The 12,695-nt window shown below is 52.7% G+C and overlaps 1 protein-coding gene across 9 annotated transcripts in view; it reads left to right on the top strand.

The window, feature by feature from the left end:
• CAMTA1 (calmodulin binding transcription activator 1) overlaps nucleotides 1-12,695 on the top strand; it is an 827,492-nt gene that overhangs the window by 635,078 nt on the left and 179,719 nt on the right. The window lies entirely within an intron of this gene.

The raw sequence follows: 12,695 nt of genomic DNA, 5'->3' as shown, positions 1-12,695 counted from the left end.
ATGGGTGGGTGGAAGGAAGGAAGGATGGAAGGAAGGATGGAAGGAAGGATGGGTGAGTGGGTGGGTGGATGGATGGGTGGGTGGAAGGAAGGAGGAAGGAAGAAAGGAAGGAAGGAAGGAAGGAAGGAAGGAAGGAAGGAAGGAAGGAAGGGTGAGTGGGTGGGTGGATGGATGGATGGATGGAAGGAAGGAAGGAAGGATGGGTGAGTGGGTGGGTGGATGGATGGATGGATGGAAGGAAGGAAGGAAGGATGGAAGGAAGGATGGAAGGAAGGATGGGTGAGTGGGTGGGTGGATGGATGGGTGGGTGGAAGGAAGGAAGGAAGGAAGGAAGGAAGAATGGAAGGAAGGATGGGTGAGTGGGTGGGTGGATGGATGGGTGGGTAGAAGGAAGGAAGGATGGATGGATGGATGGATGGAAGGATGGACGGAAGGATGGAAGGAAGGAAAGGAAGTCCTGGTCAAAGTATCCAGCAGAGTGGTAGTTTTGATGCATAGTAGCATCAAGTTATCTATAAATTATCTATAAAATGGGGTGAGGAATCATAGCACTCACCTCATAGTGTCTCTGGAAGGACTAAATGAGCTAATGCACGTAGATACACCTAGTGCAGCCACAGAATGGCCATTGGTATTATGCCGCAAGTCCGCACAGAGGTTTGAGGTTCCGGGGACCCCAGGAGAGGAACCACAGGTCTAGCAGGAGGTGAACCCTGGCCCGCCAGAGCTCCAGACCAGAAGCAGGCCCGGGAGAGGTGTGCCCAGGTCTCCTGAGCTAAGGGGAAGGGAGAAGAGGGGCTCCCTCTGGCCTGGCCCCAGGATGCAGACTGATCAGGGCTTGTCTCCCTCTTTGCTCCTGACAGTTTTGAGGCTGAGCTGCCTCAGAGCAAAGGATTTCTTAGAACAGCACCCCAGGACAAGCAAGGACTTCCGCGCTGTTCCTGCAGGCAGCGGGGCCCCAAGATTCAGGGGACTCTGACGGGTGGGTCACGCTGTGAGCTGAACATCTATCTGGAGCCACAGAAACTTTGAGCAGGACGCTGACTTCAGAGTGGACGCAAAGGTTTTTGTGATCCACCTACAAAATGCCCCCAAACTCCTGGCACTTCTGTGGCTTCTAAAGACGCTAGTGTCTTAGGTGTCTGATGTCAGCGGAGACATGGGAGCAGTGGAAGGGAAGAAGGGGCACGAAGGGAGCAGAGGAAGAGGGGTCAGGTGCCCACCAGCAATGGAAGCTCTGGGTGGGGGGGCCCTCTGAGGCTCTGGGGAGCCGGCTGGTGGGGAGCCTTCAGCCCTAGGCAGCGTCCCGAGGGGCCAGCAAGGGCGGCTCCCTCCTTTTCGTGCAGCTTCAGAATCTCAGTGGGGAGGCCTGCTTGCACACTCGTGTCGCCCCCAACGGGACTGCCCGAGACACCCCATTCCAGCCCACCTTCTCAGCGTCTTTCTCAGACCATTGCTCAGTTGGCGAGGCTCGGCCAGTGTCAAAACCTGCCAACTCGCATGAGGCTCGGTAACTTCACCTTCTTGCTGGGGTTCTGGAAGGCAGCACCTCCCCCTCCCCTCCCCAGCTGCCCAGCTAGCCTAGCACGGACTGGGGATAGTGGGCGCCATCGACACCTGGAGAGTGAGCGAGGAATGAACAGACGTGTGATACATGTTGGAGAAGAAAGGACAGCATGATGGAAAGAGAAAGTGCAGCGCGGAGGGAACAGGGTAAAGCTGACTCAGACCCCAGGAATCCTGCGGGGCCAGGATGGGCGGCTCTTTAGGGCAGGAGGGAGTGCGTCTGGAACTCCCATGGGAGGCTGGGGATAACCAGCCCCCGTTCTCCCCTCTGAACCCCTTGGTTGAAACAAAAAAACAAGGCAGGTAGTGATGCCCACCTGGCTTTATTCCTGACAGAGCTGTTGTGCCCAGGTGTGGGGCAGCAGTAGGCGGGTGGGGGTACCCTTCATGCACCTGCACTGCCCTCACACGCCTGAGTCCGGAGACTCCCTCCGAGGCTGTGAGTGAGCCAGGGACCTCGAGGGGGGCCAGAGGGCTCTCTCATCCCCTATAGCTTCCTCCTCAAGGAAGGAGAGCAGGAGGGGAGCCAGGGCCCCCAAAAGGCATGCACAGGTGGCAGGAACCCCTGAGTCCAGCTCTGTTCCAGTCGGTGAGGCCAGGTTGGGGTGTGCGTGAACAGACGGGGACAGAGGGTCCCTGGACCTTGCCAGCTGTCTGAGGCGTTAGGGAACGTCCACACCACACTCCCCTGAAGCGGGAGGGCCTTTCCAGAGGCCTGGTGGCCAAGCCTAGGGGAGCCTAACTGCACTGGACCTCCAGCTTCGGGCTGACCTGGTGCCCCCGCCCCTCTCACCCCCTCCCTGCCCTCCCTCGGCTGGAGCCCCAGGAGCCCCCTGGACCCCTCAGCCACACAGAGGCCCTGAGGACCCCGCCCCACTGACCGTCCCCCGCCTCACCCCGCCCTCCACAGCCTCATATCTGCCAATACAAAGCCATACGTCTTGGTGTGTGACAAATCACTTTTTAATTGCCTCAAGGAAGAAACCCATTAGTCTTTCCTTTACGTGAGAGTCATCATAATATTGGGCAAAGCCCTGCTGGCTGGAGGCCGAGGCTGGGGGCCGCGGGGCTATTTTTGGTTTGCACCAACATCCTACTCCAACATTCATTCTAGAGAGGGAGGAATTAAATCTTCCCTGACACCCCAGTGCCTCTCTGCCCACACCAGGAGAGCTCGCTACCCACCCAAGAGGGGGAGGCCGGCAAGCAAGAGCAGCAGCTTAAAATGGTGTGTTATTTGTCCAAATAAATTTTTGTCACGTTTCATGCAAAATCCATTTCCCCTTAAACAAGTTCCAGTCACCAGCCTCCCAAGCACTGAGCAGACCTGAGGCAAGACCCTGTGGGGTGCTGCCCGCCCCGCCCCCAACACCCACACCCGCCATCTTCTTTCTGTGGCGGCCCAGTGGCCGCAGCCCCAGCGGGGCCTCCTCCCTCCCTCCCTTCCTCCTCCCACCCCCCTCCCAGACCCCAGAATGCCACAGGTGGCTGAGCCAGGGCCTGGGAGGCCTATCTGGGGCTCCAGCGGCCCTCAGCTTTGGAGAGAGGTCAGCAGAAAGCATTATTTATGGCTCATCCTGGGGGTTGCCTCAGGGACATATAAAGCAGGCCTGACTTTGCCCATTACAGACTTCGTTTCGGAAGAGATAAAGAAAGAAAAGCAAGGAGGAGAGAGACAGAGAGAGAGAGAGAGAGAGAGAGAGAGAGAGAGAGAAAGGGAAGGAAGTGGAGGTGGCTGCTGGAGCTACACGCCAGCCCCCCGCCCCCTCTAAGGGCCAACTACCCACAGGCCTTTGACACAACCAAAGCCGCCAGTCCATGCCAGCGACTGGGGCTGGGGCCAAAGGGGGTGCTCCATGAATTTTAATGCATCAATTAACTAATGAGTGTGGTACACTGGGCTCTGATTGGCTGGCACAAGGCACCCCAGCCCCTTGTAAGATGATGCCTGCTGAGGGGTCCCTCTGAGGGCTGGGGTCACAGGAAGGGTGCCCCTGGTTCTCACAGGCCAGTCTTGTCTCCACAGAAGCTTGCTGCTTTGCAACAGCAGCTGACTTTTGAGTCGGGGATGGCTCAGTCACCCAGTAGAGGTGAGCAAAGCCTCCAAGGTACAGGACTGGAGAGGACTCACCATGTGAAAGTTGAAGTCCTCGGGATGTATTCCTGATGTGAACAAACTCAGTGCCTGGGGAAGCCGACCCTGTAGGTTAGACAAACAGCCACCTCCCTCTGGCCGCAGCCCCGGAGCCCAGGAGGTGACGCCCCAGCCAGCCAGCCACTGGTTCTTTGAGACCCAGGGGCATCATGCAAAGAGGCGCTACCCTACGAGAGAACCCAGTCACTGGCAGGTGTGGAAATGCCAGGTCTCGGCAAGGGCGGTTCTCATGTGCTCTGGGCGCCAGTTTTTTTAATCAGAACAAAGAGCGCTTCACGCTCGTTTCTGTGCATGGTGCAAGGTTCCCGAGTTTAGGTTACACCTGATGCTAATAACCTTAATTGTAAATCCTTTATTTATAGACTTGGCCTATAACAACCTCCGCCTGGCTTTAAACTGAACGCTGACTAAGGGAGAGGTGGGCTGAACATCCCTGGCGGCCCCAGAGCTCAGATTCCAGCCCCCAACGACTCTGTGTATTAAGTGACAGGGCTCATAAAACCCCACGGCTCCCTCCCCACCGCTGTCTGGCTCCCAGGGGGCAGATAGTTGGAGATTCTCATGCAAAATAAATTGCACTGCATTTTCATTAAAAAACAACTCCACCTGACTCAGCACTTCGGGGGTGGACAGTGAGGAGGGGCTTTGAGGCAGGATCCAAGGACAAGAGGAGGCGTCAAGGCCCCTGCGTGCACTCTGACCCCCCCCCCCCCCCCACACACACACACACACACACATAGCTGGCTGGCTCCTGGCCTCTGCTCCGGCCCTGGCTCTGGGCTCTATAGCTCACACTCTGTCAGAGGCCATCGGGTGTCCTGAGAGAGGCAGCTGGAGGTCACAGAATTAGGATCTGGTTTTACTGGAGCTGGGTAGTCCTTGGGAGGGGGATCCCAGCCTTCCCGGAGGGCAGGGTTGTTAGGGGCAGGGCCAGTGCTGGGATGTAGCTCCTGGCCCCTCCAGCCTCACTCTTCTGCGGCCAAGCATTTGAAGGGCTGTCTCTGTGGGACACGAGGGCAGGTTCGTGTCTGGATCTCTGGGCAGATGCTCACAGGGACACAGATTTCTGGGCATCGGCTGAATGCTCTTTCTAAATAGCAGGTCCGCTCAAGGCCTAGACTAGTCCCCCAGGGGCTGCCCGTCAACCCACAGCTTGAAACCCTAACCCCTAAAGGGCCCTGAGCTCCGGTCAGAGCCTCACTTACTCCTAGGTCTCAGCTCCTCAATGCTCTCCTCCCCCCTCCTCTGCCTGTTGAGTCCCTCCCGGTCCCTCCTGGACACACTGCCCCCTGCTCCTTGGCATCCAGCCGGTGGACCTCAGCCCCAGCCTCCCTCCCTGTGGCCTCACAGCGTGGGCGCAAGCTCCTGGTCCAGCCGCTCGCCGTCACGTAGCTGGGGCCCGGGAACACGCAGGGGTGACATTCCGCAGCAGCAGCAGGCTGCACGCCTCCTCCCCTCCCCCCTCCCCCCTTCCCCCTCCGCCAACAAACGCAGCGACCACAGAGCCAAGGCATATGGCCTAACCAGGAGGGACGCGTTGCCCCACGGTTTATGGGGCGAAGCGTGATTAAGTGGATGGGACGTCAGGCTGTCTTTGAAGAGCACGCTCTTCCCGTGACCCTTTGCCTGTTGGGTAGCAGGTCCCAACCAGCTGAGCCCCAGCGCCAGCAGTGAGCAGAGCGCCGCCCACCCTCCCCTGAAGGATGCTTTGAGCCCTAAACCCCTGGGCTCCCACCACCTCAGAGAGTAGCCAGCAAACACGTGGAGCCCGGCTTCCGAGGGGCCCCGGCGAGCACAGAGAGGCCCCTCCCCGGCGGCGCACAGCACAGCCCTGGCTACGGACAGAAATCCCGACAGCCCTTTTCCTAAAGGCGCCTGCATGCGCCAGGGTGGCATTTCTGCTCTCCAGCCCAAGCTCGGCTTCCGCCATCCCGAATGGGTCAGGGCTGAGCCGGGAGGCTGTTGCCAAGCCCAGGGACACATCCGGCTGTGCTGGCACCTGGCCCAGCTTCCCGGGCGGTGCCCACCCCCCCCACCCCCCGCTCCGCTGAAGGCCATCGGGACACGGGGAGCCCCAGCAGCGCTTTCCCCAGGAGCTTCTCAGCCTGTCCCAGCAGATGAATCTCTCCCCTGAAAATGAATTTCACTCCTTTAGTCCCGGACAAATAGACACACTCTCCAGCCCCTTGAAAGAAATGAGATTTTAATTTGGGATGATTTTATTCAGCAAATGCCCCCAAACCATGTGCTTTGCAAAGGGAAACTCCGGGTTCCATGGAGCCTTTTGGGAATCAAAGAAGGACTTTTCTCTCTCACTCTGTCTCCCGCCTCCACCCCCCCCCCAACTCAAACGGAGAAGGGAAAACCTTTTCTTCTCAGAAGGATCTTTTCCTATTTTCTTCTATTGTAGGGGGGAAAAAATCTTCCTCTTTTTTTGATAGCATCGCCCTGGTGTTTTTTTTTTCCCCCTTCATCCTACAGTGGATTCCTGCCTAATAAATACCTATGGTCAGAGGCAGATTTACCATCATGCGTACCAGCCTTAAGCCCCTCATTTGGACTTGGTGGGCTGGCAAATGTTGACCACTATGGCTCGCTGTGGGGGGAGGCCTGCCTTGTACCACTGGCCGGTTTTCATGGAGTAAATACTCCCATCATGGCTCATTTCAAGCTAGCAACCTCATGTCTCTGAGTGCAGTTAGGAAGAAGCACGTATAATTGGCTCTCGTGAGTAGGTACAAGCCACGTCCAGCACCACCGCACGGACTCTCTCTCTCTCACCTGCATCATGTGCTCTCTGTCCTAACAAAGGCCTCCCAGGTTGTGTAAACCTCAGACCCCAACGCGCGGAGTCTGCCCCTTGTGATGATGGAGAGGAGCGGTCTCTCGAAAAGGTAGTGTGAGAGCCCAGAGGGTCCCCCAGGGATGGCTGTGTGCCAGGCTGTGCTCACACCACACATCACGGAGCTGGCAGGTGAGGGTTCTACTCTGACACTGGGGACGACGGGGTTCCCAGGCCGCCAGTCTTTTGAGCCTCCCGAAGATGTACCGACCGAAGCCCTGAAAAGCCACACTTCTTAGCAAGTCCCACTTAGAAGGGTCTGAACCCTGGGTCCCCAGCCTGCTTTATACCCTGCCAGCCTCCTCACTGCTCATGCATAAGCCTGTATCCTCCAGGGCCAGGGTTGCAAACCTGGAGCCCTCTGGCCTCCCACTGTGTTTGGCTTACCCGATGCTTTATAAAGGCTTGAGCCAACATTTGCAAATCTGGGGATTTCACACAAAAACTTTCTGACTTTTCTTGAACCCCCCAGAAGACCTAGCCTTGTTGGCCCAGATTCCCTAAGGGCTGAGCAGCCTGAGAGACAGGATGGGGACAGGCCACACCCTCCATGCTGTCCCCTTCCCAGCCCCCCACGCCTGGGCCGACAAACAGCTGCCATTTCTCAGGGCACCCGCCCTGTGGTTTTCCTCAGAGAAATATTTCCCTCTACCCAGGTTTCTTTCAAAAGTGGGAAATGAAAGATAGAACAAACTGTCCATGCATTTCAAGAGAAATGTGTATGGCATATTTCTTTGTGGGAGAGAAGAATATTCCTCTTGGGGCCTTTGCACTGCACCATCCAGGGGACACAGTCACATCGAAACTTGTGGGAATGGTGCCCCCTGGTTGTGCACCACGCAGCCTACACAGCCAGTAATTAATGTGCAAAGTGGAATGGTGTCGAAATTATTCTGCTTCTGATGCCGTTGTTCTTGCACATAGTTGGCCTACTTCACTCATGCGTGTGTCTTCATGGCAGAGCGGGCCCTCCAAGTTCTCATGGAAATTCTGGCAAGGCACGGTGAGAGCAGGCATGGGAGAGCAGGGACCAGAGACCGGTAGCCCCAGTGTGGAAGTTCCCTGCCCCAGTGACCTGAGAAGGGCCTGGAAGGCAAGAGAGAGCCGAGGTTCCAGGAAGGGGGCCAAGCAGCCCCCTCCGCAAGATGCATCCTTGCCCAGCAATCTTCTGTGCCTCCTGTGGAAGCCAGCGAGGATGTTGCCTCCCCTGGGAAGCATGACCTTCCAATCATGCCCTCCTTGGGGCTGCCTCTGAATCCTGTATATGCCCAACAAACACTGCATGCTCCTCTGTGTGCTTCGATTCCGTTGACATGATCTGGCTCACTGTTTTGTTCATGTGCCTGGTCCAGGATTATGTCCCCAGTGCCTAGGACATAGGCTGGTACATAGTTGGGATTCAGTGAATAATTGTTAATCGGATGGATGGGTGAGTGGATGGATGGATGGATGGATGGATGGGTGGATGGATGGAAGGAAGGACGGATGGGACGGATGGATAGAGAACACACAGGAACCCCAGGCCTGGAGGCTCAGGCCAGGGCCTGGCATTGGAACTGGAGTATAAGCGGGGCTTAGGGTAGGTTCATTTCTGGAACAAGATTTTACCAGAAGAGTGACTAACTCTGAGTCTTGCCACTAACTCTATGAGTTCTTAGCCGAGAGTTCTTGTATGCTAACCCCCCACCCGCCCACCCAAAACAGTGGTGCCAGCTTGGAGGAGCAGGGCTGGAAGGTAGCGGTCCTGCTTCCCAGACATCCGCTCTGCTCTCTGGCCATGTGTTCAGATGATTTCTATTCTCAGGGACACGTAAAATTGGTGCGGGCAGTACGATGCGGCTTTATCTTTGCAAGACAGCTGCATTAGGCCATTCCCTCCCGCCTCTGTTTCTCACACACGCCAACCTAGACACTCGGGTCTAATTGCGGGGCCTTCCTGGTGTGCAGGTGGGAACCCGCAGGCCAGCTGAAGATGAAAAAAAAATGCAGGAAGTTAAAGGCTTCTGAGGGATAGTTACACAGTCAAAGAAAGGTCAAGAAAACTATTGCTAAGATCCAAACACCAAGTGAAACTCTGGTCCTTGATTAATTGACTAAATCATAGAGGCTTTGACCTACCTCTCTGAAGTTTAATGAATTAGTTGATGAGTTGCACAAAGTTGCTTCGCCACCCGGAGGAGGGACTAGGTCACTGGTCTTCGGCTAATGGCATGCCCCTTGAGTTGCTCCCAACCGCCCTGCAGCATTGACCCGGAGACCTGCAGGTGCCGGGCCCTCCCGCACTCCGCTGCTCACCAGCAAAGATGCAGGGGCTGTGCCGCGCAGGACAAGGTGACCTGCCTTTGCTGCCCTAGTTGTTTGCGGCCCAGATTTCCTGCTCTTCTTCCTCCCCCCTTCTTCCCTCCTTCTGCTTGTCCCGTCACTTGCCTCCTCCCTCCCTCCCTTTCTTGCCTCTTCCCTGTGCAGCTCTGTTCGGAACCTGCTTCCCGACCCCCTGCCTCCCGCTCCCCAGCTCCCCGAAGGGAGAAGGGAAACTGATACCCCCCCAGATAGATCTCATCATCGGTGCCGTCGGGCTCCGGGGGAAGAATCACCACCTTTGTCATGATTATTGATGTGGACTGGATTCGCTGAGTTAGAGGATGGGAGAAAGGTTGGTATTATGGGCACAGGACTTGCTTTGGTCAATAAAGCAAATTGGTTTAGGTGAAAATAAAGCAGCGTGTGCAAGTGTATTAAAAGAATAAAGTAATTACTGTCCAAGGTGCACAGAATATAAATCTGTGTGCTTGAAATTATTACAATGTGGTATTGATTACCTAGAGCCTGCCATTGCTTTTTAAGTTATAGCTTATTAAAGGGCGATATGCCTAACAAATAACTTCCCCGGCGTGTACTCTTGAAGCACACAGGAGTCCCATGAGCTCCTTGTCCCCTAGCCCGCCGGTGACCGCAGGCTCGCCCCTCCAGGCTCAGCGTGCCAGCACCTACGCCTGCCTGCCGGGGCTCCCGCTCCACTCTGGGATCTCCCTGGACCCCAGGCAGAGGTCCGTGGAAAGCCCCAGAGTGCATTTTGCCTCACCAATGAGATGATAATCCCATGGAGTCAGATATCGTCTGTCCTTCTAAACGCTTCCTCTGCATTCCTCCAGAACCAAGCATCACGCCAGGACAGAGTTCTCATTCCATTAATACCGGTTGGATGGGAATGAATGGCCTTGTTTTAAACTTTACTCTTTATTAAGTTTTTTTAATTACAAAAGCAAACAGGCTCGCTATAACAAATGAATAAATTATTTTTAAATATTTACAAATATTTTTCTAATTATAAAAATTAGATAGGCTCCTGGTAGAACATTTATAAGATATGGAAAGGTATTAAAAAGATAATAAACATCACCTATAATCCCGTCACCTAGAGATAACCTTTGTTCACACGTTGGTAGCATTCTTGTAAGTCTTTATATACTTTATATATATAGTCTATATATACTCACATATATCAATTGTTATAAAATTTGTAATGTGATATATGTGCAGTTTCACATTTTATACTTTCCCATTTGTGATTATATCAACAGGATCTTCCCGTCATGCAATATTCCTTAAAACATTGTTTTCTTTTTTCTAATTTTTTAATGCTCATTTATTTTTGAGAGAGAGAGACAGGGTACAAGTGGGGGAGGGGCAGAGAGAGAGAGGGAGACACAAAATCTGAAGCAGGCTCCAGGCTCTGAGCTGTCAGCACAGAGCCCGACGCGGGGCTTGAACCCACGAACCGCGAGATCATGACCCGAGCCGAAGTTGGGCGCTTAACCAACTGAGTCACCCAGGTGCCCCCTTAAAACATTGTTTTTAATGGTTACGTAATATTCCATCTTACGGACATACTGTAATCTGTTAGTCATTGTCTTTGGCTGGACATTCATGATGCTTCCAGTGTTGAGCATTATAAATAATACTCTGATGCACATTCTTATTTATAAGAATTTTATATATAAATAAGAAACATAATATAAACAAGAAATATAATATAAATAAGAAATTTATATCTTTCATCTCATGCCTGAGTTTTACAAAAGGTCAAGCTCTTAATGCAACAGCCAGTGGTGAATGTTCCTGAAAGAGCCAGTTGGGACGTGTGCCCCACACTTGGTTTGTTGAATGCTCTGCTGTCACATCTTTGAAATTCTTAACAATTTTTCAGCAAGGGACCCCACGTTTTCATTTTGCACCGGGCTCCACAAATGATGGAGCCAATCCCGGTGATGGAACATTGTTTCCCGCTGAGGTCGAGGAGTCAGGGCCATCTCTAACCTTCCAGGGCCTTTGTGCAGTCTCGCCTTTCGTTTCAGTGAAAGCCAAAGGTCAGTGTGCGATCTCCTCATGGGCCCAGCTTTACCCAAGACTGACAACTGCTGCATCAGAACTTTCCATAGAGCTGACATTTACCCTTCAAACACCAAAATGTACATGTCACTGTGGTTGTTTGTGTCTCGTTGTATCTTGCTTTTTATTTGAACCATAAGTTGCCCATGCGATATTTTGTTTGTGCTCTTCGAGATTTCTACTTGTCCTTTCTTAAATTGTCTCGAAACCATCACAAACTGACTAAAAAGTTGAAAGGACCGTTCAAAGAATTTTTTTCTGAGCTAGTTGAAGGTTGTCAACCGGATGCCCCGTCACCTGAGAACACTCCTGTGTATGTTCCTCCCCCGCCCAAATAAGAACATTCTCCTGCATAACCATAGCAGAGCTCTCAAAATCAGAAATGAACATATATCGCACTACTGCCTAATCCTCAGTAATCTTACCAGTTGTCCCGACGATGTCAGCATCACAGGTCTTAGCACGTTAGTGGTCATGTCCTGCAGTCTGGAGCAGTCCTTCCTTCTGTCCCTGACTTCCGTGATCTTGCCACTATGGGAGAATACAGACCAGTTCTTTGTAGACCGATTCTCAGTCTGGGTTTGTCTGATGTTTCCTCATGAGTAGGTTCAGGTTGTGCATCTTTGGCAGGAATCTCCCGGAAGGGATACTGCGATCTGTCAGGTGGTCCAGGACTTCTGTTTGCCTAGTCCTCGTGTTCACTCAGATCACTTGAGTAAAGTGGTTTCTGCAAGGCTTCCCCACTGCAAAGCTACTTTTTTCCCCTTTGTAATTAATAAGTATTTTGTGGGGAGGTACATCAAGCCTACCATAGATACACTATTCCTCTTCAAACTTTTAGTGTATTCGTTTATTTATCTACAATTTCATAGACTCATAATTTCATTATTCCATGGGTCCTATCATTATTTATTTCGATGGTTGGTGGATGCCCAGTCAGGCTGGCTCTGGTGTCATTTCACATAAGAATGGCATCCTCTGAGCACTTCCTTGCGTTCTGAACAGGACGTTTCAGGCACATCTTGGTATCTCCTGGATTCAGCATCTCTCCAAAGAAGGCTGGTTCCTTCTAGTGGGAGATGGTATTTAGAAGCCAAGATCTGGGCCTAAGTGTGCTCATTGTTATTGGGATGTCACTGCTCCCAAGCCCTCTCAGTGGATAGTGCCGGGGAATATATGTCATCATGTGGATATATGCACACATTTACATCTCTATTTCTACATAGGGAGGTAGATATTTTGAAAACCATTAGTTTACTCTGGCATAGCAATTCCAGTATACCACCAGGGAATTCATTCTTACTTTCTCCCTTTTGACATATTTAGCTATCTCCTCCAGTAGTAAGATACCTGTCTCCTATTATCCTTAAATATGCTTACACATTTGGTCCATCTCCCTGAATACAACCAGTCTCACATCTCTGCCACCATCTCCTCCCCAACATGGACACTCTCCTCTCCCGTCAATACGCCCTTAATGCTGTTGTAAGAAGGATTCTGAAGCTTCCAGGGAAGTTTGTAGGCTCAGGGGAAAGAGTGATGTCATTGATGATATTAATCAGGTGATCATATGATTTTGAGAGAGAAGTAATAATAATCGCAGTTAATAAAAATTGATAATGACACTGGGCAGCGGTTATCAGCCAGGTCGTCCGGTCATCCTATGTATTGGATGTACTAGGAAAGCACAGTTCTGAGTCTGCTCTTGTGATCTTTGACCTTCTTTGTCAGGGTCACACTTAA

This window comes from Neofelis nebulosa, chromosome 2, assembly GCF_028018385.1.
Source record: "Neofelis nebulosa isolate mNeoNeb1 chromosome 2, mNeoNeb1.pri, whole genome shotgun sequence".
NCBI lineage: Eukaryota > Metazoa > Chordata > Mammalia > Carnivora > Felidae > Neofelis > Neofelis nebulosa.
The sequence above is the reverse complement of the archived record's forward strand: the minus strand, read 5'-3'. Positions and strand labels throughout refer to the sequence as shown.